Source organism: Bos indicus, chromosome 20 (genome assembly GCF_029378745.1).
Source record: "Bos indicus isolate NIAB-ARS_2022 breed Sahiwal x Tharparkar chromosome 20, NIAB-ARS_B.indTharparkar_mat_pri_1.0, whole genome shotgun sequence".
In the NCBI taxonomy this organism is placed as follows: Eukaryota; Metazoa; Chordata; class Mammalia; order Artiodactyla; family Bovidae; genus Bos; species Bos indicus.
The window spans coordinates 13,387,517-13,395,522 of record NC_091779.1 but is presented as its reverse complement, the minus strand read 5'-3'; positions in this window follow the sequence as shown (position 1 = coordinate 13,395,522).

Genomic DNA, 8,006 nt, shown 5'->3' with positions numbered 1-8,006 from the left:
AATGCTGAGGATTTAGCTTGTTTTCTTCTCCTATTTGGGTTTCCCCAATGGCTCAGCAGTAAAGAATCCGCCTGCAATGCTGGAGACACAGAAGGCTCGGGTTTGATCCCTGAGTAAGAAAGATCTCCTGGAGTAGGAAATGGCAACCCATTCTAGTATTCTTGCCTGGAAAAAATCTCATGGACATAGGAGCCTCATGGGCTACAGTCCATGAGGTCCCAAAGAGTTGGACACAGCTAAGTGACTAAGCATAAGCAAGCCTCTCCTATTTAAATTGTCCTGGGCTTCCCTGGTAGCTTAGATGGTAAACAATCTGCCTGCAATGTGGGAGAGCTGGGTTCAATCCCTGGGTAGGGAAGATCCCCTGGAGAAGGAAATGACAACCGCCTATAGTATTCTTGCCTGGAGAATCTCATGGACAGAGGAGCCTGGCAGGCTACAGTCCATGGGGTCACAAAGAATCAGACACAACTGAAGGACTAACTCACTTTTTTCACTTTCATACTCAATTCATTCATTCAAAGAGCAAATATTTATTTAACATTAATTATGTGCTATGCACTCTGCTAGATGCTAAGGGGTGAAAAATGAGCAAGACAGGTCCCTGCCCACAAGGAACTTATAGTCTAATAGGGGAAGAAAGATTAGAAAATACATAAATAAATGTGATAGAGGTAGCACAGGGCCCAGTGTGGCCACAAAGGAAGGGATTGTTCAAAGTCCCCGGAGAAGATAGGAAAGGCTTCACAGAGGATGTTGTGAGCCATGAAAAATGAGCAGGCATTTCTAGGTGAACAAACGAGGGAAGGCATTTGTTATGTGTTGAACCATGTGCCTACTGAATTCGTAGGTTGAAATCCTCATCTCTAGTACCTCAAGGTGTGACCTTGTTTGCAAATAGGGTCACTGTTGATGTAATTAAAATGAAGTTACACTAGAGGACAAACCCCTAATCCAATATGACTGGTATTCTTTTTCTTTAACATATTTTTTAAATTCTTTAAAAAACAATTTTAAGTTTTTAAAAATATTTATTTTAATTAATTGATTGATTTGGCTGTGCTGAGTGTTAGCTGTGTGGGATCTTCAGGTGTGGCATGTGGGATCTAGTTCCCTGAACAGGGATGGAAACTGGGGCCCCTGCTTTGAGAGCATGGAGTCTTAGCCACTGGATCACCAGGGAAGTCCTGACTGGTATTCTTATAAAAAGTAAAAACTTGGACACACAGACACACACAAGGAGAATATCTTGAAGATTGTGGACTGCCAAAAGTCAGGGAACTACCAGAGTCTAGAGGTGATGCTTGAAACAGGTCCTCCCTAGTGCCTACAGAGGGAGCTTAGGCTGCCTGACCTGTTAATCTCAGACTTCGGGCTCCTAGAACTGTGAGACGATACATTACTATTGTTAAAGCCACTCAATCACAGTCTGTAATATTTTTGTCCCCCCTTATCCATGGGGGATACGGTCCATGTGCAGGAGATGCCTAAAACTGAGGACAATGCCGAACCCTATATGTACTGTGTTTTTTCCTATACATACACACCAATTGTAAAGTTTGATTTATAATCAAGCATCATAAGAGATTATCCCAATATCCAGCATCACTAATCTTGCACTTTGGGGCCATTATTAAAGAAAATAAATGTTACTTGAATACAAGCACTGCGTTTCCATAATAGCTGATCTGATAACCAACACTGCTACTAAGTGATTAATTGAGTGAGGTATGCTGGACAAAGAGATGATTCACATTCTGGGTGGGATGGAGCAGGATGGTGTGAGGCACCATCATGTTATTCCAAATGACGTGCAATTTAAAATTTATGAATTGTTTGTTCCTGGAATTTTCCATTAAATAATTTCAGAATGCAATCGACTGTGGATAACTGAAACCACAGATAATGGGGAAGCTACTGGTGCTTTGTTGTAGCAGGCCCATCAAACTCTTATAGCATTCCTGATTGAGGAAGCAGTGTTGTGAAAGCAAAGCAGATAGGCCGTGGAAGATATTTTTTAAAGTTCTGTTGTTTGTTTACCTAACTCAGCATTTTAGAAGGGAAACAAGCAAGCAAGCATCAGCCTGAGTATGACTATTTCTAAGTGTTTTCCTACTCTTGGAAAAACAAAAGCTAAAAATGTAATAATGTCTGAGGCAAAACCGGGAGTATGTTTCTGCTAAAACATATCATGAATCAGAAAATGTTTACTGGCCCTCATAAATCAGAAGAAAGTTTTTGTTTATTAAAAATTGTCTCCCTACATAAAGTAGTTATACCATTGCTAATGAGACCTCCTTCCCCCCAATTTCCTGTGTAGATCATATTAAAAAAATACAAGAAAGCAACGTTTTCTATTTCTGATGTACCAACTTTGGGAAGAGAGTTCATGAGCAGGAGCTGGGTGGCTGCAGTTAGAACTGTATTAATCTTGGCTGGATGGTGCCCTAAGATCCAATTTCACTCTTCCTATTATCACTGGGATGAGCGGGAGATTAGGATCTGAGAGCCCAGAGTCCAGAAGGCTCAAGTAACATTTTAACTCCTGGAAGCCACATCCCTTTTGAAGGAAGAATTGTCAGAACAGAGTCTTCTAGCCAGGATTCAGCAGTGAGAGAATGGGCGACTGAGTGTTTAGGACATCAGTCTCTTCCTTTCTGTCCAGGCAGCAGTAAGTGCCAAGCATTCATTGACTCACCGGAATGTGTCTGGAACAATGAACTGTGAATTGCATTAAGTCATGTATGTGGTGCAACTGTCATTCTGCAACAAGTGTGAATAACAGTAGGATACCTTGGAGGAAACAGACGTTGCCTAACAAGGCTGAAGCATAACATGCAAGGCAGGTGAGGGTTTGAAGGAATATGTACAAGTCAAGCGCCTTCCCAGGTGGCTCAGACAGTAAGGAATATGCCCACAGTGTGGGAGACCTGGGTTCAGTCCCTGGGTCGGGAAAGATACCCTGGAGAAGGGAATGGCTACCCACACCAGTATTCTTGCCTGGAGAATTCCATGGACAGAGGAGCCTGGGGGGCGGGGGGGACCTAAAGTCCATGGGTCGTCAAAAAGAGTCGGACATGCCTGAGCAACTAACTCATGCATATAAAAGTAGAGACATTGAAAAGTACAAAATTACAGCAGGTTTGATATAGGCATCAGTAAATAAAAAGGGATCACTTTCAGAATTTTGAGTTTGAACAGTTTTTCGGACATTCAAGGGGAGATGACCAGAAGGCAGTTACATATACAAATCTTTAGTTAGGGTAGGTGTGATAGTGTGATTTATAATGAGATGCATTTATTTGTTTTCTGGCACAGAGCTCCAAAACCATTGGAATTTCTTAAGTGATGAGAGACATAAAAGTATCTTTTTTTATGTTACTGTGGTGACTTTGAGGAAAGCATCTAGATAACCTAAAGATGGGGGCTGGTTGCCAGGCAACTCAACCTTAAGATTAGAGGACTGGAACTGTCAGTGCCGGCCCCCAACCCCTTCACTCACCTCTGGGGAGGAGACAGGGGCTAGACCAGTAAATTCAATCAATCATGACTATGTAATGTAGCCTCCATCAACCCCCAAAGCCTCCATAAAAACCCAAAAGAATGATTAACATGTTGCATTCCTTGTACTAAATCCATTTCTAGCAATACTTTACTGACAGCAGAGTGAAGAGCTTTGGGCATTTCATAGTGGAAAATTCTACTTCGATTTTTATTGTTCTGTTAAGTTTTTAAGAAGGACAGCTAGGTCTAAATAGTCAACCAGGGTAAGACTATAACATGGTTGCTCTTAAAATTTGCAAATATTCCTATGAATCCCTGGGGGAATAAATTCTATAAGAATGTTTATTCCTTAAAAGTTTTAATAAATGTATCTTTGATGTTTCCTCCAAAACTTATTGAAATAGGTCAGGAAAAAAATTTTCTTTAATTTGGCTCATTAGAAGACCACATTCTATACTAAACGCTAAGAAACTGTCTTGCATGTCAGATTTTATTAATATACAGTGGGAACTACAGTGAGCAGAATTCCCTGGGACATAGGATAGATAGCATGATTGAGAAATAAACATATTGTTTTAATTAAAAAAACCAAAAAACCTCTCTTTATGTTGGTCTTAACACTCTTCTGTGTATATGTCAGTTCAGTTCAGTCGCTCAGTCATGTCTCACTCTTTGTGACCCCATGGACCGCAGCACGCCAGGCCTCCCTGTCCATCACCAACTCCCAGAGTCCACCCAAACCCATGTCCACTGAGTTGGTGATGCCATCCAACCATCTCATCCTCTGTTGTCCCCTTCTCCTCCTGCCTTCAATCTTTCCCAGCACCAGGGTCTTTTCCAATGAGTCAGCTCTTCGCATGAGGTGGCCAAAGTACTGGAGTTTCAGCTTTAGCATCAGTCCTTCCAATGAACACTCAGGACTGATCTCCTTTAGAATGGACTGGTTGGATCTCCTTGCAGTCCAAGGGACTCTCAAGAGTCTTCTCCAACACCACAGTTCAAAAGCATCAACTCTTCGGTGCTCAGCTTTCTTTATAGTCCAACTCTCACATCCATACATGACTACTGGAAAAAAACCATAGCCTTGATGTAGTTACTTTGAAATTCTTTTGTTATGACCTATTAGGCAACATAACGGCTTCCCCTGGTGACTCAGATGTGAAGAATCTGCCTCTCAGTGCAGGAGATGCGGGTTTGATCACTGTGGGAGGAACCGGCAACCCACTCCAGAATCCTGACCTGGGAAATCCCATGAACAGAGGAACCTGGTGGGCTGCAATCCATAGTTGTAAAAAAGTTGGACACAACTTGGCAACTAAACAACAACAATTAGGCACCTAGCTGAGTATCTGACCAAGAGAAATGTTAAATAAACAATGTGATTTATTCTCCCATGAAAGGGAAACTAGGTGGCTGAGAAACAGGGATTGGGAAAGACAAACTGTATCTTCCCTTTTTGAATACCCACTTAAGCAGCTGTTAACATAAACCCTTTCGAGAGATTCACAGATGAATCAGAGGAAGTAATAGTGATACTGTGACCTTTGCCTCTCTAAACTGGTTCATCTAGTTGCTGCCTCAGTAGTCACTTACACGTCTACAGTTAGGCACGCTGTATTCCTGATTTTGTCATCCCTGCAGAATTTGACCCTTTTTAATCATTCTTTCCTCCCTTCTCTTCATTTTTCCTCATTAAAACTTTTTCTTCCTTTAACTTTTGTGACTGTCCTCCCTTCTAATTTTCCTCCTGGCTTGGTTTTGTTTTTGGCTGTTTGTTGTATTTGTCCTTTTAATGTTACTCAATGCATTTCCCTTGCCTGGCTAACTGTATCTACTTTCAAGTTTAAATCACGTACTTGGTAGCTCAGATGGTAAAGAGTCTGCCTGCAATGTGGGAGACCCAGGTTTGATCCCTGGGTCAGGAAGATCCTCTGTAGAAGGAAATGGCAACCCATTCCAGTATTCTTGCTTGGAAAATCCCATGGATGGAGAAGCCTGGCAGGCTACAGTCCATGGGGTCACAAAGAGTTAGACATGACTGGGTGACTTCACTTTTCACTTTTTCACTTTATCTTTGTTCTAGACATTTTCCTTAAATTTCATTTCAGGAACTTGTCCATGATGGATTTCAATATTTTTTTTCCTTCTTCTCTACAAATCTGCTCTTCCTTTTTATTTCTGGTCCTGAACTAGGGCACTGTTACATAGTCCCTCAGGCCAGAAACAAATTCCTCCCTCTGCTTTACCATCAATGGTAGATTACTAAGTCTACTAAATAATGTTTTATAACCTTCTAAACCAGTGGTGCTCAAAAGGGCTTCTTGGATCACTGGCAGCCCCATCACCTGGGAACTTGTTGAAATTAAAATTTTCAGTACCCATCCTCCCACTGCATCCGAAGATGTACTGGATCAGAATATCTGGGGATGGAGCCATCAGTCTGTGTGTGTGTGTTTTTTTTTATATTTATTTATGTTTATTTATCTGGCTGCACAGGGTCTTAGTTGTGGCATGTGGGATCTAGTTCCCCAACCAGGGATCAAACTCAGGGCCCCCAGCATTGAGAGCTCGGAGTCTTAGCCACTGGACCACTGGGGCGAGTCTCCACCAGTCTGTTTTAACGTGCCCTTCAGATGATTTTGATGCACGTGAAAGTCTCAGGACCAGTGTTCTAAACAGGTGGTAGTTAATACTGGGATCCATCAAAAAGCACTTGTAATTGTATCTAAAACCAAGTGTATGTACATATATATTTTTCTGAATCAATGGCTTTCATTTCATTTATTTTTAAAAGTGTTCAATGACCCCCCAATTTAGAACTGTCCCTTGCTGTCATTACTACCACCACTTATCCTTTGAACCCGTCCCTTTTATCTTTAGTTTCCACCTTTTTCAACATGTCTCCATTTCTCAGGGATGGCAATCACTCTAGGAATCTGACATATTCACGCTTTTGTTCAAACATCTTCAGTGGCTCCCAACAACTAGTGATGAAGTGCCCTCTCAGCATGACAAACAGTATCTTTCAGGAAGGCGTATTCTTTCCTGTGTGTCTCTAGTTATTCTTCAGCCCTTGGACTGCAATACTAAACTCTGAATATTGTGGAGCTCACCTGGCTCTCGTATCTTCCTATTTTGCATGTTCTTCACCTCAGTTTAGAGTCTGTCACTGCTCCTCCCTCCCTCCTTGCCTGGCTAATTCCTACTTGTTCAAGATTAAGTGCAAACAGCATCTCTTCTGGGAAACCTTCAGTTGGCACTAAGTTTAAGCAGCCTTAGTGTATGCTCCCAATTCTCCTTGTGCTTATCCCTCTGGTAGTAATTCTCAAACATTTTGGTGTTAGGACCCCTTTATACTCTTAAAAATTATTGAAGACCCTAAAAGATTTATGGGGTATCTGTACATATTTATCACATTAGAAATTAAATCTGTAAAATTTAATATTTAAAAACCCATTTAAAAATAATTATAAACCCATTATGTACTTACATAAATGATAAATTTTTTAGCCTGCTCCCAAATGGCTGTGGTGGAGAAGGCAATGGCACCCCACTCCAGTACTCTTGCCTGGAAAATCCCATGGACAGAGAAGCCTGGTAGGCTGCAGTCCATGGGGTCACTAAGAGTCGGACACGACTGAGCAACTTCACTTTCACTTTTCACTTTCATGCATTGGAGAAGGAAATGGCAACCCACTCCAGTGTTCTTGCCTGGAGAATCCCAGGGACAGGGGAGCCTGGTGGGCTGCCATCTGTGGCGTCGCACAGAGTCGGACACGACTGAAGCGACTTAGCAGCAGCAGTAGCAGCAAATGGCTGTGGAGCTAAATTATGCATTTTTATGGTAAAGTGATATTTTCCAAAAAGAATTTTGAGAAGAGTGGCATTGCTTTACATTTTTCAAAGCTCTTTGATGTCTGGCTTAATAGAAGACAGCTGGATTTCCCTATCTGTTTGTGCATTCAATCTGTGTGATATGTTTTGGTTGAAACATATGAAGAAAATCTGGTCTCACACAGATAAGTCGTTGGAAAAGGGAAAACTATTTTCATTATCTTTCTAGATGATATGAGATATCTCGTTTGATAACTATCCCAAACTGGACATGTGATTGTTTCCTAGAGTGCAATTACAACATAGATAGAATCTGAAACCATATCAATTAACTTGTTGCATTTTGCTACAGTAAAATCCATGGGTCCATCTTCCACTTTGATAACTCTTTTTAATTTTGTAATAGCATGTATTGGTTCTGTTGAAAACTGCTTCATTGAGCTATAGAGATTTTCAAATGGGCAATTATAATCACTATATAATGTGAAAAAACACATTTGTTAATATCACTGGTGTTTTTAGCAGAAAAGTTTAAATACTGGAAAGCTGTCAAGCTCTAGACGGTGGATACAAATTTTTAAAACTTTGCATTTTTGAGTGAAAACTCCAACAATCACACAAGAGCATGTTCTGGAGATGCATGATCCTACTTGGGCATGCAGCAGAAG